The following is a 24,700-nucleotide window of genomic DNA, read 5'->3' on the forward strand; positions in this document are numbered from 1 at the left end:
GAAAAGGGGGTGAATACATATGCACGCACCACTTTTCTGTTTTTTATTTTTTATAATTTCTGGAAACAAGTTATTTTTTTCATTTCGCCAATTTTGACTATTTTGTGTATGTCTACTACATGAACTTAATGATGGTGTTGGAGTCGAGCCTGGCAATGCAGTCATGGGTGAACAGGGAGTACAGGAGGGGACTGAACATGCACCCCTGAGGGGCTCCAGTGTTGAGGATCAGCGTGGCAGATGTGTTGCTACCTACCCTCACCACCTAGGGGTGGCCTGTCAGGAAGTCCAGGATCCAGTTGCAGAGGATCCTTAACTTAGTGATGAGCGTTGAGGGTACTATGGTGTTGAAAGCTGAGCTGTAGTCAATGAATAGCATTCTCACATTCTCACTGTTCCTTTTGTCCAGGTGGCAAAGGGCAGTGTGGAGTGCAATAGAGATAACATAATCTGTGGATCTGTTTGGGTGGTATGCAAATTGGAGTGGGTCTAGGGTTTCTGGGATAATGGTGTTGATGTGAGCCATTGCCTTAGAATTTTGGTCGGATTTAACAAATGGAGGGCGAGGGGGAGCTTTGTATGCTTCTCTGTGTGTGGAGTACTAGTGATCTAGATTTTTTTCCCTTTGGATGCACATTTAACATGTTGATAGAAATGAGGTAGAACAGATTTAAGTTTCCCTGCATTAAAGTCTCCGGCCACTAGGAGCACCGCCTCTGGTTGAGCGGTTTCCTGTTTGCTTATTTCCTTATACAGCTGAATGAGTGCGGTCTTAGTCCGTCTGTGGTGGTAAATAAACAGCCACGAAATGTATAGCTGAAATCTCTAGGCAAATAGTGTGGTCTGCATTTCATCACAAGATACTCTAATTCAGGCAAGCAAAATTTAGAGACTTCCTTAGATTTCGTGCACCAGCTGTTTACAAATATGCACAGACCGGCCCGTGTGCTGTTCTATCTTGCCGGTGCAGAGTATATCCCGCTAGCTGAATATCCATGTCATCATTCAGCCACGATTCCGTGAAACATAAGATATTACAGTTTTTGATGTCCCGTTGGTAGGATATTCGTGATTGTACCTCGTCTAATTTGTTGTTCCAAGGACTGCACGTGAGTAATATTGATGGTAACGGCAGCTTTCTCACTCGCCTTCTGCGGATCCTTACGAGGCACTAATGCTAGTCATTGCTAGCTTGCCTTAGTGACTGTCACTGATATATTAAAAACACAATTAATTATTCAATGAATTAATGAATTACAGTGAATTAGGAATGAATAAATTACTTTTAATTATTTGTATTAATATTATACATCCGGGTTCCTACACCTTTTCAGAAATAAAATTCAAGCATCACTATCAAGGTTTTTCCAGCACCTCAAGACATCACTATGCTAAAACAACTGTTAGTTCCTTGAATAAAACACACAAATACACTTCTTGAAGGATGACAATTCATTTCAGTAGAGCAGGAGAAAGTGGTTAATAGCATCTGCATTTAGTCAAAGCAGGGCCTGAAACTAAAGTAACCCCCATGGAGGCTTGCCCTTGGCCAAACCTGTATGACTCCTGCCAGTACTCTGCTCAATTATTTTAAACACTTTTCTTCATCTTTGAATTTCAAATGTGGTGCTTACCTGCTTACATGGGTTAAAGGGGTGTGGGGGTATATCTCATATGGAGGAAAATGAACGAGCCTATTCAAAGATCAACAATAGTGTTTTCAAAAGAATAAAGCACAGTACTGACAGGAGTCATTCAGCTTGGCCAAGGGCGAGCCTCCATTAGGGGTCCTATAGTGTTGATTGGTCCATGGGATATAGGTTGCTGTTACGGAGTCTAGTTGATAGGTAATCGACTAGCTGGGCTGTTCCCCGGACCCCGTATGTAGGGACTTTGTACAATGCTTGAACAAGGCTGTTGAACTTGACTACCGGCACAATCTTACCCTCACAGCATGACAACAGGGTGACGCAAAGTATGACGCCATACTGGATGTATTGGGGAATTACTTCAAACCCGCCAGGAACGTAATTTACGAGTGGTTCGTTTTTGGAAGCTGCAAACAGGAAGAGGGTGAGTCAGTACACAACTTTATAACCCATTTGAAATGTCCGCTACTTGTGAATAGAGGGGATTGAAAGATGAACTGATTCGTGACAAAATAGTGCTGGGAATTGCAAGAGAGAGAGGCTTAACATTAGTGACTGCCATTGAAATGTGCCGCACTGCCGAAGTCACTGAAATGAGAAAATCGAAACCCCACACACCGACACTGATACTGTTCATGCTGTTGCCAGGCAGACATTCAGACAAAACCAATTGAGGTAGAGTAATTCACCACGAATGGTGAACACAGACAGCCCCATAGCAAGCAAATACTGTGGAAATGCACACGCATGAGGCGAAGAGCACTGGTGGAAAACCATGTGGAACTAATGGAACTGTGGAACTACTAATCACTTTGTGGAACTAATAATCACTTTGCAAAAGTGTGTCGCAAAACAAGGGTGAGTGATGGCAAGATTCACTGTGTTGATGATATCTCATGTACATGCATGAATCCATTGGGGCTGTACACTTAAGAGGGAAGAAATGGTTTGTGACACTACAATTACATAACAAGCTGCAACAATGTCAACTGGATTCCGGTGCTACGTTACAAAGACAAAATCAATCTGACACTTGACACGCATCTCTTTCCCAACGTTACTAGACTAAAGCTGTACTAAGGAGTGCTAATGAGCTCTCTGGGCATATTTGAGGCCGAAAGTGTTATTCAGGGTCACAAACACAAGCTGGAGTTTGAGATCGTGAAAACCAGTCAACATCCTCTCCTCTCGGGCTCTACATGCGAATGCCTGGGACTGATGCAGTTCACCATACCAAATGACCTGCACATCGTGGAGCATGTCCAGCAGGGACCCCTGTCCAAAGAACAACTACTCAGCAGATATGACGATGCATTCAACGGACCCGTTGAATCAGTACCTGGGGAGGTACACTTTGAATTGAATGAGAGCTTCACTCCAGTCCAGTGTGCTCCTCGCAATGAAAGTGGCTGTGAAGGCCCAGCTGGAGTAAGTATGAGGCCGATTGCTACATGACATCTGTGACTGAACCAACTGACTGGATCAGCAATATGGTCATAGTGAAAAAGCCAGAGAAGCTGAGGCTCTGCATCGACCCAAAGCATCTGAACCAAGCACTGAAACTCACCCATTACATGATGGCGACACTGGAGGATGTCCTCTACAAGGCCTGGATTTTCACCTTGGGGGACACCCAAGATGCATTCCGGCAATGCAAGCTGGATGAAGAAAGCAGCTCTTCATGACTACCTTTAGGACCCCCTGGGGTCAGAAATGCTGGTTCAAGCTCCCGTTTGGTGACTCAGTGGCAACTGAGGTATACCAACACAAGCAGAACAAGTTGGCTGGGCTCAAGGGCACTGAACCCATCGCTGATGATGTCCTGATTGTAGGCTGTGGTGACACAGACAAAGAGGCAGAATGCAACCACGATGTGAAGCTCCTGGCACTGATGGAGCACTACCGCTGTGCCTTGGCCTGAAGAAGCTGCAGGTCAAGGTGAAAGATGTCCAGTTCTATGGCCACATTCTCTCGGCCAAAGGCCTGGAGCTGGAACAACAAGATGTTCAACAGATCAATCAGGCAGACTACTTAAACGTCACAGCCCAGCCCAGATTAGGCAACACACTGACTAGGACAAACACCTACAGTAACTGAAGTCCATGGTTCTCACAGGTTGGCCGTACCTGAAAGAGGAGACACCGTTCACAGCGAGAGAATAATAGACCTTTCAAGATGAGATCAGCTTGCAAAATGGCATCTTGTTCAGAGGTCAGAAGGTCAATATCCCCAAATAACTACACCCAGAGATGCTTACTCGAATACATTCCAGTCACATTGTAGAAGACGCATGCTAACGCCAGGCACATGAAACATTATACTGTCAAACATGCAAGCAGAAATTAAAGACTTTGTCAGCAGCTGTACCACATGCAACGAGTACACTCATGAAGAGCAAAAGGAAACCATGACGTCGCACGAACTGCCCACAAGGGCCTGGCAAATCGTCAGCATGGACTTAGTCTTTTTGTCTGTGGCTGAATGTCTTCTCATTGTTGATCACTACTCCGACTTTTGGGATATTGAACTGCTCCCTGACTTGTCTGCAGAGACGGTCATAAAGTGCTGCAAGGCGCAGTTTTCAAGGCAAGGCCAGCCTGACAACGTCATCACAGACAATGGCCCACAATTCACTGCACAGTTCAAGCGTTTCGCCTCAGAATGAGAGTTTGACCACTTGCCCCCCTCTCCAAGTCATCCAAAGGCACATGGCAAGGCAGAGTCAGTTGTCAAGATTGCAAAAAAACTGTTAGGCAAGGCTTTGCGTGACAGCAGCGAGCCCTGAAAGTAATCTTACAGTGGGGGAACATACACACCGAAAACATGGACAGCAGCCCAGACTCCCATCCCCATAGCTAACAAGCTACTTGAGCCCTGCGTCATTGTTGGCATCACGGACAACTGCGCCACAGAAAGCAGCTCGCTAAGTGCTTCTACAACCGGACTGCTCGAGACCTACCAGAGCTGGAGGTGGGTGAAACAATAAGGATTGTACACATACCTGACGATAACTGACAACTGCAAGCAGACTGGTGGCCCCATATGTCCCAGAGCGGTGGGGCCATTTTTAACAGTTGACTGAAACATCGTTTAGGTGTAGCCTAGGCTGCTGCAACATTTATGTCATGAGTGTTTGCTTGTCTGTCCAGAGTGATTACATGTTATCATCTTTGCTAAATAAATACCGGAGGCAAGTGGAAATCCTACCTGAGCGCACTCTAAAAAATGCACTGTGTCAAGGTCTCTCTTTAATCTAACTTTAAATGGTGATGCGATGGAAGCTATCAAATCATTCAGAATTGTTTTTCGACATTCCAGAAAAGACAGTCGAAAATGCGATATGTTCAGCAAGTAAAGCATCGTAACGTGCAATTACCTGCAAGCTCCTTGTAGTTGTTAACAAGTTTGTTAACGATACTTTCCCTCTCGTCGTGTCCTCTAAAAGCAAATTCTTGCTTACGACCAAGGCTCAGACTTTCCAAGAAGCAGGGCCAGCAATACTTTTGATACCAGTTGGTATTGAATGCCCTCAACTTTTCATCCTTCATGAAACTGATCTTTTTTAAATTCACCCCTTTTCTGTGTACCCCAGAGAATCAAAGGGGTTCTTCAAAAAGTCCACAACATTTTTGGCAGCATTGGCCATTCTGGCAGAGAAAACTGCACACTGGTGCTGGTAGCTAGCTAACTACTGAAGTTAGCAAGGAACATTTTTATAAATTGCACTAACTGGACACAAAAATAAAGTTCTAAAACCAAGAAAACTACAATATACCTCCTCTGTCTCCTGTAATTTGAAAAAACTCATTTGAATTGAATAATATGACAAAAATGCTAAACTATCACTCTTCACTCAATCTCTATCCAACAATGCCACCAAGCCTCTCAACACATAGAACCCCCAAAATGCTCTGTGGCACAATCCCAATACAACTCAATAGGTTCGTTCTCTGATCCTAATTATATGATTGGATGGACAATATGTCAGTTCATATTGCGAAAGCTTTGATTGGTTGGAGGACGTCCTCCAGAAGTGGTCATAATTACTATGTCTGTCTATGGAAGGGGGTGAGGCCTACAAGCCTCCTAGGTTTTGTATTGAAGTCAACGAAGCCAGAGGAGGATGGAAGCTAGCTGTAGCACCAGCTACACCATGGTGCTACCCCAGACAGTGCTGTTGAAGTTACTGTAGACATCCATTGCAAAACAGTGTATTTTAATCAATTATTTGGTTACATATCAAATCAAATCAAAATTAATATATTTAGTGTTGTTTTATCTAAAAAGGATAACATTAACAATGTTATACTATTTTAATGAAATTTCACTCAGGAGGGTGGTCGTCCTCTGAGGAGATCACTGGAAGATTGTGATCATTGCCTTTTTTTTCTCTATCAGGTGAACGTCGATTTCTACACAAGAGACACCATTGCTTAGAATCTCCTCTAGCCAACGCCATCTTGTTTTGACGGTGCCCAGAGGAAGGCCTATTGTCACGGCCATCATGGGAAGAAGTGGACCAAAGTGCAGCGTGGTGAGCGTACATTTTCCTTTTATTCAAAATATCGCCAACAAAAACAAGGAAAAAAAAAACCAACCAACCAACCAACCAACCAACCAACCAACCAACCAACCAACCAACCAACCAACCAACCTTGCCACTTACAAGGGCCATAGTGCCCCTAACAAAAGACAACTTCCCACAACTAACAAAGGGGAAAAGGCTGCCTAAGTATGATTCCCAATCAGAGACAACGATAGACAGCTGTCCCTGATTGAGAACCATACCCGGCCAAAACATAGAAATACAGAACATAGAATGTCCACCCAAATCACACCCTGACCAAACCAAATAGACATAAAAAGGCTCTCTAAGGTCAGGGCGTGACACCTATAGCCTTATGGAAAATGAGGTGTACCCTCGATTCATTCAGTCAGACAACTACAAGGACCTGTGTTTTACTGCTGCTGTGGGTGAGTTGTGCACTGGACTTGAACACTCCCTCTCCTGGATTGGTTTGCCTGCTAAACAGCTGAGGAAATCTATTGACTTCCATTAGCCTTAACAGTGTCTGTTCTTTGTATATATTTATGATGATGTATTTGTGTACTTGTAAAATTTCATATTTATTAATTTCATTGCTTACACCAAACCCATGCTTTCAAAACCATGAAGGGGAGTGTACAAGTCCACACTTCCGGAGAGTAGAGAATTGGGGTGCGGCCTTAGTCCTCTTGACCCCCTTTGGCACGTTAGGGCATCAACCATGGCTCTCCACCTACACTGAACATTGGAGGAATGTCTCACCTGAGAAACACAGTCAAAGCCAGCTGTGGCAGCTGAGATTCAGAGATTTATCAATCCCAAAAGTGACACCAGACAGTGACTGAAAAACAGTAGTGAGGGAAAAGTATATGTCTGGTTAAACAAAAGTGGAGATCTGGAATCTGGATTGAAGACACAAACACCCTTTCCAGTCGGCATACATTGGCTAACTGCTTTTGGATCAGAGATAACTTGAAATCAGAGATACTTGAAACTAAGAGGAATATTGTATTTTAAATGTAACCTTTATTTAACTAGGCAAGTCAGTTAAGAACAAATTCTTATTTACAATGACAGCCTACCCTGGCCAATCCCGGACAACACTGGGCCCATTGTGCTCCGCCCTATGGAACTCCCAATCACAGCTAGGTGTGATACAGCGTGGACTCAAACCAGGGACTGTAGTGACGCCTCTTGCGTTGAGATGCAGTGCCTTAGACAGCGACGCCACTCGGGGGCCCAAGAGAACAGACATTTCATACTGCAACACTTTGTATATTTCATACATAGGATACTACATATACAAGTACTTTACAAAACCTCTTGGTCCTTAGACAATGATTAGTGCCATACTATTATGCTTTTATTAGCAGTACCCGAATACCAATTCATGCTTGCTGACGACATATTGTCAAAGAGAAGTGTTTGACTTGACCACAAAGTTACTGACTGTTTCAGTTTGGCAGGGAGGTTGAAAGAAAAATGTAATGCTAGCACTGCAGGTATTGAGTAAACTATGATGTACTTTCCCATAATAAAACAATTCTATTTTTGACCTACAGTGTGTTGCCTACACTACATTAAAGCCACTAGTTACATTGTACCATCAGAATATTGACACATGCATACAGTACCCGTCCAAAGTTTGGACACACCAACTCATTCAAGGGTTTTTCTTTATTTTTACTATTTTCGACAATGTAGAATAAACTATGAAATAACACATATGGAATCATGAAGTAACCAATAAAGTGTTAAACAAATAAACATATATTTTAGATTCTTCAAAGTAGCCACCCTTTGCCTTGATGACTGCTTTGCACATTCTTAGACCCACTCCAATTTGCATAACGCCCAAACAGATCCACAAATGATGCATTCTCTATTGCACTCCACACTGCCCTTTCCCTCCTGGACGAAAGGAACACCTATGTGAGAATGCTATGACTACAGCTCAGCGTTCAACGCCATAGTGTCCTCAAAGCTCATCAATAAGCTAAGCACCCTGGGATAAAACACTAAACACTGACTTCCTGACGGGCCACCCCCAGGTGGTAAGGGTAGGTAAACACCACATCCACCACGCTGATCCTCAACACAGGGGCCCTTCAGGGGTGGGTGCTCAGCCCCCTCCTGTACTCCCTGTTCACTCATGACTGTACAGCCGGGCACGACCCCAACACCATTACATTTTCCGATGACACAACAGTGGTAGGCCTGATCATAGACAACAACGAGACAGCCTAAAGAGAGAAGGTCAGAGACCTGGCCGTGTGGTGCCAGGACAACAACCTCTCGCTCAACGTGATCAAGACAAAGGAGATGATTGTGGACTACAGGAAAAAGAGGACCAAGCACGTCCCCATTTTCATCGACGAGGCTGCAGTGGAGCATGTTGAGAGCTTCAAGTTCCTTGGCGTCCACATCAACAACAAACTAACATGGTCCAAGAACACCATGACAGTCATGAAGTGGGCACGACAAAACCTATTCCCCCTCAGGAGACTGAAACGATTTGGCATGGGTCCTCAGATCCTCAAAAAGGTTCAACAGCTGCACCATTGAAAGCATCCTGACGGGGTGCATCACTGCCTGGTATGGCAACTGCTCAGCATCCGACCACAAGGCACTACAGAGGGTAGTGTGAATGGCCCAGTACATCACTGGGGCCAAGCTTCCTGCCATCCATGACCTCTGTACCAGGCAGTACAAAGATTGCAGCCACCCTAGTCATAGACTGTTCTCTCTGCCACCGCATGGCAAGCAGTACAGAAGCACCAAATTTAGGTTCAAGAGGCTTCAAAACAGCTTCTACCCCCAAGCCATAAGACTCCTGAACGTCTAGTCAAATGTCTACCCAGACTATTTGTGTAGCCCCACACACACCACTGTCACTCTCTGTTGTCATCTATGCATAGTCACTTTAATTAACTCTACCAACATGTACATACTACCTCAACTAACCGGTGCCCCTGCACAATGACTCTGTACCGGCACCCCCTGTATATATTGCTATTTTTTACTGCTGCTCTTTAATTACTTGTTAAGTTTATTCTTTTCCATTTAAAAAAAACTGCACTGTTGGTTAAGGGCTCGTAAAGTAAGCATTTCACCTGTTGTATTCAGCGTGTGTGCCTAATAAAATTTGACTTGATTTGATTTCTGGGTCTTCCTTTCCTGTGGTGGTCATCATAGCGCAGTTTCATCATAGTGCTTGATGGTTTTTGAGACTGCACATGAAGAAACGTTCCAAGTTCTTGAAATGTACCGCATTGACTGACCTTCATGACTGTCATCTCTCTTTGCTTTTTTGAGCTGTTCTTGTCATAATATGGACTTGATCTTTTACCAAATAGAGCTATCACCTGTATACCAAATCAAATCAAACAAATGTATTTATAAAGCTCTTCTTACATCAGCTGACATCTCAAAGTGTTGTACAGAAACCCAGCCTAAAACCCCAGACAGCAAGCAATGCAGGTGTAGAAGCACGATGGCTAGGAAAAACTCCCTAGAAAGGCCAGAACCTAGGAGGAAACCTAGAGAGGACCCAGGCTATGAGGGGTGGCCAGTCCTCTTCTGGCTGTGCCGGGTGGAGATTATAACAGAACATGGCCAAGATGTTCAAATGTTCATAGACCCGGCAGGGTCAAATAATAATAATCAATACCATCCCTACCTTGTCACAACACAACTGATTGGCTCAAACACATTAAGGAAAGAAATTCCACAAATGAACTTTTAACAAGGAACACCTGTTTATTGGAATGCAATTTAAGCACCTTATGAAGCTGGTTGAGAGAATGCCAAGAGTGTGCAAAGCTGTCATCAAGGCAAAGGATGGCTACTTTGAAGAATTTTTGTTTTGTTTAACTCTTATTTGGTTAGTAGATGATTCCATATGTGTTTTTTCATAGTGCTGATGTCTTCACTGTTATTCTACAATGTAGAAAATTGTAAAAAAAAAAAATAATACCCATGAATGATTAGGCGTATGCTAACTTTTGACTGGTACTGTATGCGCATGCGCACAGGCGCACACACAAAATATTTCTTACAACATTTCCAAATTCTTTACTGACAGAACAATTTGAACACCTACAGTAATCACACAATGCCACATCGCGCACCACCAGAAGGTGTTACATCATCCAATAGAAATGAACCAGTTTCCCTCCCAACCCATCCTCTCATAAGCAGAGCCTAAATTGTCATCATACCGTCAGAGTAGTCATTGCAGTATGAATTCATTTTAATTGCAAACATTACGCCTCAAGAAACAGATAAGAATCTGATCACGAAGCTAAGTACGATGTAACTAAACTCAGCAAAAAAAGGAAAAGTCCCTTTTTCAGGAGTCTTTCAAAGATAATTCGTAAAAATCCAAATAACTTCACAGATCTTCATTGTAAAGGGTTTAAACACTGTTTCCCATGCTTGTTCCATGAACCATAAACAATTAATGAACATGCACCTGTGGAACGGTTGTGAAGACACTAACAGCTTACAGACAGTAGGCAAATAAGGTCACAGTTATGAAAACTTATGACACTAAAGAGGCCTTTCTACTGACTTAAAAACACCAAAAGAAAGATGCCCAAGGCCCCTGCTCATGAACGTCCCTTAGGCATGCTGCAAGGAGGCATTGAGGACTGCAGATGTGGCCAGGGAAATATATTGCAATGGGACGCCTAAGTGAGACGCTAAGATAGCTCTACAGGGAGACTGATCGTCCTCGCAGTGGCAGACCACGTGTAACAACACCTGCACAGGATCGGTACATCCGAACAATACACCTGCGGGACAGGCACAGGATGGCAACAACAACTGCCTGAGTTACACCAGGAATGCACCATCGGTGCTCAGACTGTCCGCAATAGGCTGAGAGAGGATGGACTGAGGGCTTGTAGGCCTGTTGTAGGCAGGTCCTCACCAGACATTACCGGCAACAACATCGCCTATGGGCACAAACCCACAGTCGCTGGACCAGACAGGACTGGCAGAAAGTGCTCTTCACTGATGATACGCGGTTTTGTCTCACCAGGGGTGATGGTCGGATTCGCGTTTATCGTTGAAGAAATGAGCCTGACACCGAGGCCTGTACTCTGGAGCGGGATCGATTTGGAGGTGGAGGGTCCGTCATGGTCTGGGGCGATGTGTCACAGCATCATCGGACTGAGCTTGTTGTCATTGCAGGCAATCTCAGCGCTGTGCGTTACAGGGAAGACATCCTCCTTCCTCATGTGGTACCCTTCTTGCAGGCTCATCCTGACATGACCCTCCAGCATGACAATGTCACCAGCCATACTGCTCGTTCTGTGAATAGTTTCCTGCAAGACAGGAATGTCAGTGTTCTGCCATGGCCAGCGAAGAACCCGGATCTCAATCCCATTGAGCACGTCTGGGACCTGTTGGATTGGAGGGTGAGGGCCAGGGCCATTCCCCACAGAAATGTCTGGGAACTTGCAGGTGCCTTGGTGGAAGAATGGGGCAGCATCTCACAGCAAGAACTGGTGCAGTCCATGAGGAGGAGATGCACTGCACTATGTAATGCAGCTGGTGGCTACACCAGATACTGACTGTTACTTTTGATTTTGACCCCCCCCCCCCCCCCCGCCTTTGTTCAGGGACACATTGTTCCATTTCTGTTAGTCACATGTCTGTGGAACTTGTTCAGTTTATGTCTCAGTTGTTGAATCTTGTTTTGTTCATACAAATATTTACACATGTTAAGTTTGAAAATAAACGCAGTTGACTGTGAGAGGATGTTCTTTTTTTTGCTGAGTTTACTTGAGCATGTAGGGTTGCTCTTTAGTCAGTCAGAAGAGGTCATTGGGATAATACATTGTGATAATACTATTATGTAGGTTATGTAATTCAAGACATATTTGCCTGAGGATGGTGCTGCGGTTAAGGCAGCCTTCCTCGACAATCATTCCCTTGCCGGCATGGCGTCGAAGCCTTACATTGGTAGGCTTTTGCTTCCTTAAAACCAGTAGTGTCTATATTTTAGCCAACAATGTCCTCTGGTGGTACTAGAAATTGAAGAAGCCTAACACCTTATGATGGTTTTAGCTCACATTAAAGTAATTGTCCAGTGAAAATCTCACATTTAAAATGTAATATTATGTTAACTCATACCCAAATAATGTTGTTACTCATCCTATACTCGTATGTAGCCAAAGCATAAATTGGCTACATATTTTTTTTATGACTGGTAAACACCCACACCATTCTGTTGTTGGTGTACGCCCACACCATTCTGCTGTTGGTGTACGCCCACACCATTCTAACACAGAAAATCTGCTTTTTAACATACTTAATTAAAAGTAAAACTATTTCACTCATATTGCTATTAATGATAGGTCATATTTCATAAAAATATGGAAACACTGGAGAGTTACTTTAAATTTACAGTGGACTAGGATGTGAATTTGACGTTGCAGCTCATGGCAGAGGCCCTTTATAACAAAGGCCTCTCTGAAACGATCAACTTGCAGAATATTATTTATTATTCATTAAATAGCCCACTTGCACAGTTTGCCTGGTTGACCAGACTAGTACCAGGACAAAATCTGAGCTTAGTAAAGGCCCAGATTTACTTTTTTTTAAATAATTATATGGATAGGAATGATGTGGATTATTTTATCCCCTATTTTGCAATCCAATATCAGATCAATAATGGTTGATTTTAAGCTAGTTTATCAGAAAAAGATTGGATAGGATCATTTTAATCAAGGGCCACATTCAGTAGGCAAATGTTGTCCAATGTTGCAAATAGAAATGTCATGTTGAAAAGAGGTAAGGTTCGAATTTCCCACTTTGAAAGTATCAGAATCAACCAATAGGAAGCTCTATGCAAAAAACGTACTGACATTTTAACTTTCTGAAGTTAGCTTGAAGGCAAAGGCATCAAAAATTGACGCATAGGGAGGTGTCAGGGGGGTGTTTCCCCAACCATTACTGGCTTTATCAGAACTGATCTGATTGCTCAAAATACTAATCAGTGAAGGAAAAAAATATCAGAATTGGGCTTCCTGTGTAAACGCAGCCTCTGACAAGTAGCACAAGGAATCACATTGACTCTCTTCATAGTTTCCAAGTCGGACATTTCTGAGTTTCCAAGTTCCGAGACGTCTTTAACAAGGCAGAAGGATGAAAAAGTGTACAACTGGGGTGTAATCATTACGCCAATTCGATGGCAAAACGTTTGCAAAAGAAACCGTTTACTCCAAACGGTAAACATATTGAAAAGAAAACGAGAGTTTCTACTGGACAAATTCAGGTAGGTCCCTCCACGTTTCATTTGTTTGCTCTATTTGCTTCTGTTTGGTTCTTAAACGGTTTACGTTAAAGGTTTCTTCTGTTGCAAAATGTGCTAAAAACGCGGTTGAGTTCTGTTTTATTCTTAAACGGAAGTTGTAGTTAAGTCATGTTTCTCTTTTTTTTTAAGTGTCTGGAAGATTTCACTCCACTTTAGATCATGGAAGAACCGATCATTTTATAGATGTGCAGCTTGTGTCACACACTTCTTAGACTATTCAGATTGGAATGGCAACCCGTTGAAACCATACAATTAAAATTAACTCCAACTTCTGTTTAAGAACCTAGGGTGAAGATGATATTTTCGACCTAGTTAAGTTAATTACGTCACGTTGAAGTGTTAGGAGTAAATGGTTTGCAACGGAATCTGAGTAATGAATACACCCCTGCTGCTGCTCATATTCTCAGTTTTCCTGGGAATTGGCTACTTTGAAAACAATGTCGCGGGTGAAAATGTATTGGTTGCGAGTTGTAGGTTTTTGAGCTACTTCTAAATTGCACTGCGGACTCCATAGCATTTCACTTTTTGTGTTATCTATTCATTTCACTGTGACCTGCTGCTGACTATCAGGTAGTGAGGTAGGCTGCTGCTGCTAAGTGAGGGAATGGTGCGGGGAAGGCACTTCATATACGGTCGTTGGAAGGGAGGGACGGACCGGAGTGCCAGAATTAAGCCTAGGCAACCGTACCACCGTGTGGCTGTCGTCTACCTTTGAACGTCTGACTAACATGACACCAAAGCCTTACCAACGTCTGCGTGTACCTAACATGTCGTCATACCAACGCATTACTAACATCTGCGTCATGCATGAGTGTTAATACAATTCATAAGGTGCGTAGTTATATTCATTCAATCTCAACCATAAATGTTAGAAATTTAGCAGACAGAGAGCGCTTCTGCTGCAGCAGGCAGCTCAGCTGAGTCACGTCCGAGAAGAGCAGCACGAGCGCACATCTCAGTGACGTGAGATTCAACAACTAACAGCAGCCCTAGGTAGCTAGCTACATACTTTTCCCTGTAGCAAGCTACATACTTCTTCTTTGCTTCATTCTTTGTGTCCTGACAGCCCCCAGTCCTACCAATCATGACAGCCAACACAGAAAGGGAGAGACACGGAGAAATACACAAACAACAGTTTCAGAGAGAGGATCGAACAATGTGCTTTCTCTCTGGGTATGTATGGCCAGAAAGTTGAAGTCAGAGGAGAGAGGACAGAGGAACGAACCGATTTGATACGCTAGTTTACTGGCCAGACACGATTCTACTGTCAGAATAGCAGGTAAAATATTGCAAAGGCTGGGAAAGAGAACGGGTTATAATGTAATTGATTAAGAGCATCCCAGGAGATGACAGAAAAGCTTACTGTCGGTATTGCAAATCAGAAATGAGAGCCCACCACGCCGATCTTATTTCTCATTAACAAATGGAGAAACAAGAAAAACGCTGCTCCATTTTCTAATGCAAGAATATGACACAGGAACTGCATTTGTAAGAGAGAATAACACAGTTAAACAATCAGAGTTATTGATGGCTACACATTGCATGCCACTCCAGCATTGCAACTGTTGATCACCTGGGATGTGTTGTTGAAGACATTATCTTCAACAGTATCTACAGAACAAAATGCACAGCGCTCATCAATGCAGTTTATAGGACCTGCGGTGCATGAGGAACTAAAGGACATTGGGAATGAGTCTTACTCATTGATTAATGATGGAATTAGTGATGTCACAACCAAAAAGTAACTGTGTGTGGTGATAAGATACCACAGCAAGAAACTCTCTCAAATCACACAAAAACCACAAGAAAAAGGCATGGTGAGTAACTTTTACCATCGTTATCTTCACGCTGTTGGCTAGAGCGCATGTATAGCCTACCATGAGGTTATTATGGACAAAAGAGCAATATTATTTTGTCATGTCAGCAGAATAAGACCCTCGATATTTATTGGAAAGGAGCATCAAGCTCATCACCTTACACTTTCACCACCCTGTGAAGTTCCTCATTTATTTTATTTGTAGCCTAATAAACTGCATGCTTTCCTGACTCATAGTGGGAGGACCACGTCATTGAGGTTTACTTCGATATGATGGATTTATATCAATACTTGCGTATTAAAGCGTTTCCACTGACATTTCTCGCATAATACATTTTACAGACACAAAAAGATCCCACCTTTCCGAGCGCATTTTGTTTTGTCTACATTTGTAAAGTTTACGGAAACAAGTTCTGTTTCCATTAGATTTTGTCCGACGTACTGTACTCTCATAAAAAGGCATTCGGCGACAAGGAGAACTCTGAGGGGGTGGTCAAAGTCCTGTCGTACGTGGAAGCGGTTTAGAAGGTCAAAAACACTACTGACGAGATGGAGGTCGCCCATCTGATAGAGGAGCACAGGCTGGAGCAGGAACAACTACTGACAGACCGACCACCTGAAGTCCAAAGAGGTGGGCAGTGTGCACCAACCAACTTAGTTAACCAACTCTTAAAAGGTGTAATTCACTCCAAATTAAAGTTGGTCAGATGTTGAGAAGTTCTCCTCCCCGCTAGGTGTTTTTTTTTATATATTTATTTTAGATGAATGGGAAAGATGAGCACCATATCATTTCAGCATTATGGAACTATCACTTTTTCATATTAGGGTCTAAAGACATTCTCATTACTTTTTTGGGATAAGATTGCAGGTTGTTTTTTGGTCTTCTGATTGTATGATGCCTTTTCTTCTCTGTAGGTATGGAAAACATTGTTAAAGGAGATGCCCATGGCATCAGTGCTAAGAGTCATGGGTAAGATGACACCAGACCAAGTCCTCTAACCAGGAAGCTCAGATGTGGTAGCGGTTTGCGAGATGATCCCGAGTTTAAAAAAGGTGAGACATACCTACCTGCTGTCTCTCACGCTCAATGAACTGGGATTCATTCACTTGCTGCTTTCTCAGAGATCTATCTAGTAGTTTTATTGTTATTGTAGGCAAAAGTCCACCCCTTCAGCATCTTGGCGGCATCAGAAAATTACATGGTGGTTCCGGCGGGAAAGCGTTTTGTGGTGGCGGTGGACATTAGCACGCCTCTGAGCAGCATTGTTCACGGGACCTCAGTCAGCACGGTGGTCACGGCTGCAGCGATAGCCATGGTAAGTCAACATGACTATCCTACACTAAAGATGCACCATAGAGATGGATAGAGGCTGCACTTGACACAGAAGCGTTAATGGCAAAGATGGGGGGCGGTGGGCTCTCTGTTGAACTATAGCTGCACTCCTAAGCACGGTTTAATGACTAGTTGTCACAGCTGTGTTTCTAAGCTGCATCTATAAACATGGGAAGGCTAGACGGTCTCTGGAGGAAGCTAAGGTCAAAGAAAGGGTCTGTTGAGAGTCCATGGGTTCCTGCCACATCTCTCCCCACATGCCACCATCTCAAGAGGGCACAGGCATTCCATGCATGCTCTGTTATGAGTACATGTCATGTAAAATTGTAATGACCATTCCAGGCATTTTAGAGAGGGAGTATTTTAACATGTACCAAGTTGGTTGTGTCTGTTACAGGTTCTTGTGCGGATGGAGGCAGAGACACTCTGAGGGAGCTATAGTTCCTTGCACAATCTCAGCCGACATGTCTCTTCGTGAAGTAACAGCTAAGCTGGTCAAGGTACAGACATTAAGTGTCACACTACAAAATGTGCATCTCGAAACGCACATTGTTTTACATGCAAAAACTTGCTTGCTTGCCAAAACTGAATGATTGCTTGCCAACTAGTCACACTGTCTGAAACCAGGGTCATGTCCATAAGGGAACCAAACTGAAGATAATGGACTGAAACAGGGAGGAACTTATCGGACTTGGTCCAATAAGAAAAGCTAATTTCTGTTTTCAAACGTTTTGCTGCCGAGCCCGACTGAACATGGCCCATTTCTTTGATAAAACATGACGTTGTGTAAGTGCTATGACTGTGGGCCATAGCTTACCGCTGCTTCATTGATCTGTTCACAGATAACCAGTGGCTATACAGAATGCTCTCCCCATCCTGTGGGCTTCGGAGAAAGGGATCACTGTGAACATGTTCATCATATTCACCAACAGCGCCTGCTGGCACGGCCAACCCGGCGGAGTGTCTGAGGATGTACAGACATGTAAGTTGGATGCATCAAGGTAATCCTCAGAGAATGATCCTGTGGTGTACCACTGTCTTACCCCCACTGCTCTGTCAATGCCAACCTGTGCTGCATTGATTGAAAAATAGACTTTTGGAAAACACTTGCACAGATACCATTTCACATGGAATATATTTTTTAATTACATGTGACTACGCTACTAACTACTCTTTAATCACAATTCAATCATGTTTGTGTCATGCACCTTATCTGTGTCATCATGTGCAGCTTGGTCAAGCACATTCTGGGGTCGTTCCTCCTCAAAGCACAAGAAAGAGGATTTCGACACTCACCAACGCAGATTGTTCTGAAATTGTTTTTGTAGTTAGAAACATAAGAAAGCATTTCTACAACATTTTGTTGAAATATAATTTGCACTGAGAAATTAAGCTAATTGATTTCACCCAAATTGGCAATTTCAATGTAGGATTCATATAATATACAATAAATATACTATGCAACATCTGATTTCCACGAAAATAGCTTAGCAATTATTAAAATATGAGGAATCCAAATAAATTATAAAACGACACATACCCACCCCAATTGGTCAGTATATAGTATCAGTTCTCTCTGTTTGAAAAGTTGTATGAAGCTGTGACTTGGAGTATTGTTTATTCATGCTATGTAATCTAGTCAGAGTAAATCATTATTTTATTTTTTCCTGTTTAGAGAGATCCTGCTACTGCCATTTTTTTTTTTAATGATGGTGTCGTGTTTATCAAATGTATCACAACATTTTCTTTGGAACTTTGGGTAGAAAACCAATAGCTTTTGCTCATCATGAAAAGACGTTGTGGTCATCCACAATTCAAGTGTCACGCCCTGACCATAGAGAGCCCTTGGTTCTCTATGGTGTTGTAGGTCAGGGCGTGACCAGGGGGGTGTTCTAGTTTTCCTATTTCTATGTTGGTGTACTTGGTATGGTTCCCAATTAGAGGCAGCTGATTATCATTGTCTCTAATTGGGGATCATACTTAAGTTCTCCATTGTTCCCACCTGGGTTGTGGGATATTGTTTGTGCTTGTGCTGGTTGCAATGCTGATGTCACGTTTTTTGTTGGTTTATTTGTTTTATTTTTTGAAGTTTCACCGTAATAAAGATGTAGAACTCTACACAACGCTGTGCCTTGGTCCATCCATTATCAAGATCGTAACATCAAGCCAGTCCTCCATGAAAAAAGTTGAGTTTGTCCTTCTCTTAGGCTTAATCTGTGTCCAGAAAACCACCCCTGTGTTTGGTGAAGAAGCAAACTACTAGGCTACAGCAGTTCTATTGGTTTCAATGTTATGGTCTCTAAGGGTTTTCAATGGTAAAAGTCCCAAACACACACAGTAAAGGGTTTTGTATTGGGTTAGGTTTAATGGTAAGTGTCACTAATCACACAACATACCATCACCAAATTTACTAAGAATTGGGGTTGTAACAGTTTGCGTTTCGGTACAGTGGGAAAATTAAATGCCATTCACAATGTTCCTGGCATTGTCTGTTGTGACAGGACTTTATGCTGGGACTCTTACATTTCCACTCTGATGCTGCGTTTTTGTAACCATGTGGGAGTTTACCAGTTGTGAAGTCGTAAATACAATTTGTGATGCATTAATCACTCTCAAACAATTACTCCGATCAGAATTGGATCAGGCAGCTGTGCTGACGCAGTGCATGTTTGAGATTCTGAGTAAATTGCTTATATTGCTATTTACTATAGCCTATTTCAATAAATATGTTGTATTTTCATAAAGCAGGAGAATCTTACCAAAGCAGCACAAAATATCTATTCGGATAATTATTTTATTTTAACTTTCGAATATCTGACGATCTGGAATCAACAACCAAAGTATATATATTTTTTTTATAGCGGACACGCGCAGGTGTCATGCTGAAGAAGCCCAAATGTTCTATTTTCTCTTCATTTGATACGAATATGACTTGACCTATTAAACCACTCTTTCATTTTAATGCATGCTAGATTTCTCCAGCTGTGTAATTTCATTATCAAACAGATGAATGAATCCTAGAACTCTGTTCGATATCTCAAAGGTAAGTTGTTTTTGAATAACCCCAAAACATGGGATCTAAGGTAATAATGAGAGAAAAAAAAACAATAGCAATATATATACAAATCTAATGAGAAATTTTAACAAACAGTGGAGCAAAGCATTAATAGACAGAAAGTATGCATGTGAGGTCAGGGGGAAAAAAATGACCAATAGCCATACTAGCCATACTAACTGAAATATGATAAAAGCATTAAGACATTAAAGTTATGAGTATTTTCCAAACTTCTAATAGTGTTTGTCCTAAAGTTTCAGCTTTTAAATGGGAATAATTATGGAAGTCGGAGTCTGCTATTCTCATTCACAGATTTATTTTGAATTACATATTTTAGGCCACACGAAGTGAAATTGAGCATACAATACCAAGATGGAAAAATCAAAAGTCAAAAGAGTTGAGGCTACAACTGAGGAAGTCTTATGAAATAAATGAGTAGTTGGCCTAGGCCTATTCCTTTTATTATTCTAGCAATGTGCAACCCACCTACAATGCATATAGTAGCCTAGGACTAACAAGAGAGGAGGATGTGGGAAACATTTTGAATTAGTTTATAATTCTCCAGTTCATGATGATTTACAACCCATCACAGAACACACAGCCAGCCAGGCCTGTTGACTGTCACTCCACCAGAATGGAATAGGCTATTTGAAAAGATTTGCCTCCACTAAATATATTTTGTCAATGTCATGATGCCTCTCATCCCTCTAGTAGCATTCCAGCCAAATGCGTAGAAGTATTTTTATTTCATGTGTTACTTTTTGGTACATTATTTGGGATGGCTGTTAGTGCGATAACATTGTCTATGGCAGGGATGTCAAACTCATTCCATGAAGGGTCTAGTGTCTGCTGTTTTTTCCTTTCAATTAAGACTTGACTTACTAATTAGTGACCTTAATTCATCAAGCGGGTACAAGGGAGTAGCAATAATCGATCCCTCCTATGTACACTGATTTTCAGTCACCCCTTTTGACCTATGGTGTTAACAGATCTTTTTTATTGTTGTTGTTTGGACAAGTTATTTCAGCTTTCGGACAAGTAAAAAAATTAATAATAATAATACTTTTTTTTAAAAGTTTAATTAAAATAATAAATAAATAAAGTATTCGGTCCTACATGTCCAAAAGACAAGTGTCTAAAAATGTTAATGTCAAGTCCTGCTTGTGACTTTCATAAAGGGGGCATGTCTGTAGCATGGTACATCGTCCTCCCACTCCAGGGTAATGTGATGGGCTGCCACTGGGCAGATTCGATTATGCCGAGCCACAGGGCACCGATCGTTGGCACGTGACATGAATGGGCAAAAACAATGAGGGTAGAGCGACCTTCTCAAATCGAATGTCAACAAGGCAACATGGTGCATCATCCAGAAACCTCTCTTTCCCATAAATGTTTGAATTTTCAAATTAGTTTTCATTGGGAAGAAAGGTAAGGTGTTTTTTAAATCAAAGGCAATCACTTTTGCATGTGAAAACACAATCATAATCATTATTCCACGTGCTCCTATGTCACTTGTTTTGAGTCAACTTCACTATGAGTTTTGAACAGGGCACCTGGCTCACGCCTGGGAGGCTGCCCGGTACCACAACTAATGCAATCAACTTTCACCTGGTGCTAAACATGCCTACCCAGTCCAGATTAATTGAATCCCTTCACTGTTAAGCAAGCGCAACACCGGTTCATGAAAAACTTTGGCTTTGGTTTGCTTATACAGTAACTTCTGAAAGTATTCATACCTCCTTTACTTGTTCTACATTTTGTTACATCCTTATTCTAAAATTAATAAAATAATGTCCTCAACAATCTACACACAATACATCAAAATGAAAACAGGTTTTTAGAAATGTTTGCAAATGCACATAAGTATTCAGACCTTTTGTTATGAGAGTTGAAATTGAGCTCAGATGCATCCTGTTTCCATTGATCATCCTTGAGATGTTTCTACAACTTGGAGTCCACCTGTGGTAAATTCAATTGATTTGACATGATTTGGAAAGGCACACACTTGTCTATATAAGGTCCCACTGTTGACAGTGCGTGTCAGAGCAAAAACCAAGCCATGAGGTCGAAATAATTGTCTGGAGAGCGCTGAGACAGGCTTGTGTTAGGGGAGGGTTTGGCTGGGGGGGTTTTACTTGGCTCATCGCGCTTTAGTGACTCTTTATGGCGGGCAGGGTGCCTGCAAGCTGACTTCGGTTGTTAGCTGAACAGTGTTTCCTCTGGCACATTGGTAGAGCTGTCTTCCGGGTTAAGCGAGCGGTGTTAAGAAGTGCGATTTGGCGGATCATGTTTCGGAGGACGCATGACTTGACCTTCGCTTCTCCCGAGCCTGTTGGGGAGTTGCAGCGATGAGACAAGATTGTAATCACGAAATTGGGGAGAAAAAGGGGTTATACATTTTTAAAAAGACTCAGAGGGGAGACTGTGTTTCTTTGCATTTACGTCTTGCTCCGGTATACTGGGGTGACGTCGGCATAAATGTGTCATCATATTTCAGGTGTTGGCAACTTCATAGGCTATTCTCGTTGAGCGTGGCGACATACTGTAAACATTTTATCCACAACTCTCTGTCCATTGCCGTTGTAATATACTGGGAAGCCAAAATGTTCCCAAACTGGAGATTTTAAACGATGATGGGGGATCCTCCAATTCTGGTTTATCAACCCCACCACTCGCCATTGGACAGAACTAGTTCCCAGCTGTGCCTCACAAAAGGACAGTTTGAAATGCGCCCATTACGGTTTGAATTTTGATTACAACGTGCACATAGGCCTGAATATTTTTTTTCAGCTTTTTCAGATTTGCTCGAGGCATATGTCTACAAGGGTAATGTGATAGGCATAAACTATAGGCATAATGTTTTTATTTTGTAAATATATACAGTATATTTATGTATTCATTTTGGTTTAGAATGTGAACTGAACCGAGGTCCCCGTTCAGTACGAATATGTGTACCGTTACACCCCTACTGAGAATGCATTACATAGTATGAATAAACAATACTCCCAAGTCACAACTTGTCAAACAGAGATCTGATACTGTATACTGTATACTGTATACTGGCCATTGGTGTGGGGTTTGGGTGGTCCGTGGGTGGTGTTTGACCATTTATTTGCTTCTACACCTGCATTGCTTGCTGTTTGGGGTTTTAGGCTGGGTTTCTGTACAGCACTTTGAGATATCAGCTGATGTACGAAGGGCTATATAAATAAATTTGATTTGATTTTGATTTGATTTGATTTGGATTCCTCACATCTTAACCACGGTTAAGAGGTTTTTGTGCAAATCGGATGTTTGGTACTATATTTGACTAACTGAATCCAAAACATTTAAATGGCCCATTTGGGTGCAAATTAATTTCTCAGAGTTCAAAACGTCTTTCAACAAAATAATAAAGTATCTGTTTCTAATTAATGCAACTATTTCAGAACAATCTTAGATGGTGGGTGTCATGACTTACTGAAATGACATGGAACAACACTGGTTATCAAAGTAGTTGTAGAGTTGCCAAATGTTTTGTCTCATCTACAACTATAATCAGCGTTATTCAAATCATTGTTATTCATCATGCCTCTATTGTGTTTTGTTTTTGGTAGAAAATAGGTAGCTTTTCCAAACTGATAGTGTGCGGGCTGACCTCAAAGGCCACTCCATCGCCGCCCCTGCTGAGGACAGGGGCATGCTCGACCATCAAAAAGATATTGATATTTACAATACCGTTTTTTATTTTGATCATGAGTGAAATGAAGATGCGTCCAGCAGGTTCAATCAAATTGTGGAAATGTGTATTCGGTTATTATCTTAAAGTTGGTAAAGGAGACCTAAAACAATATATAATGATATGCGACTACATATATATCACACTACAAGAATGGATATTAAAGTAAAGATTCACCCATTTTTTTTATGTCATATTGTATTTGTGCAATTAAAAATGGGTGAATCATTCCTTTAATGCGTACAGTACTCTTATGTTATAACAATGCTTTCTTTCAAGAATAAATAATGGTAGACATTACATGGAAAGACCATTCACGATTATTCACCTGTATCTTGTAATGGGCAATAGTTCCATTGTAGGTTTCTGTTGGAGGGGATCACTGTACAGTACATTACTACTATGATATGTTAAAGCAAGTTTTTTTAAATTTTGGTACCTTATTTAAAAATTGTATGTAACTACGCACGTCAATTAAGAACAAATTCTTATTTACAATGACGGCCTACCAAAAGGTAAATGCCTCCTGCCGGGACAGGGGCTGGGGTAAAAAAAAAAAAAGTGTTTAAAATATAGGACAAAACACACATCACGACAAGAGACAACACCACATAAAGAGAGACCTAAGTCAACAACATAGCAAGGCAGCAACACATGACAACAGCATGTCAGCAGCATGACAGCAGCACAAAACATGGTACAAACATTATTGGGCAAAGACAACCGCACAAAGGGCAAGAAGTTAGAGACAACAATACATCAATCAAAGCAGCCACAACTGTCAGTAAGAGTGTCCGTGATTGAGTCTTTGTGTTTGTAGCGAACTGAAAAGATGAGCGACTCGAATGTGTTAGCTTTGGGGACCTTTAACAGGATGTGACTGGTGTTGCATGTGGAGGATGAGGGCTGCAGTAGATATCTCAGATAGGGGGAAATGAGGACTAAGAGGGTTTTATAAATAAGCATCAATCAGTGGGTCTTGCGACGAGTATACAGAGATGATCCGTTTACAGAGGAGTATAGAGTGCAGTGATGTGTCCTATAAGGAGCATTCGTGGCAAATCTGATGGTAAAGAACATCTAGCCGCTCGAGAGCACCCTTACCTGCCGATCTATAAATTACATCTCCGTAATCTAGCATGGGTAGGATGATCATCTGAATCAGGGTTAGTTTGGCAGCTGGGGTGAAAGAGGAGCGATTACGATAGAGGAAACCAAGTCTAGATGTAACTTTAGCCTGCAGCTTTTATATGTGCTGA

The 24,700-nt window shown here is 42.0% G+C and overlaps 1 pseudogene; it reads left to right on the top strand.

Moving 5' to 3' along the window:
* Positions 1–8,517: 8,517 nt before the first annotated feature.
* LOC139387555 (RNA-binding protein RO60-like) lies at positions 8,518–23,465 on the top strand (annotated as a pseudogene).
* The last annotated feature ends 1,235 nt before the right edge of the window (positions 23,466–24,700 follow it).

Source organism: Oncorhynchus clarkii, chromosome 28, assembly GCF_045791955.1.
Source record: "Oncorhynchus clarkii lewisi isolate Uvic-CL-2024 chromosome 28, UVic_Ocla_1.0, whole genome shotgun sequence".
NCBI classification, from domain to species: domain Eukaryota; kingdom Metazoa; phylum Chordata; class Actinopteri; order Salmoniformes; family Salmonidae; genus Oncorhynchus; species Oncorhynchus clarkii.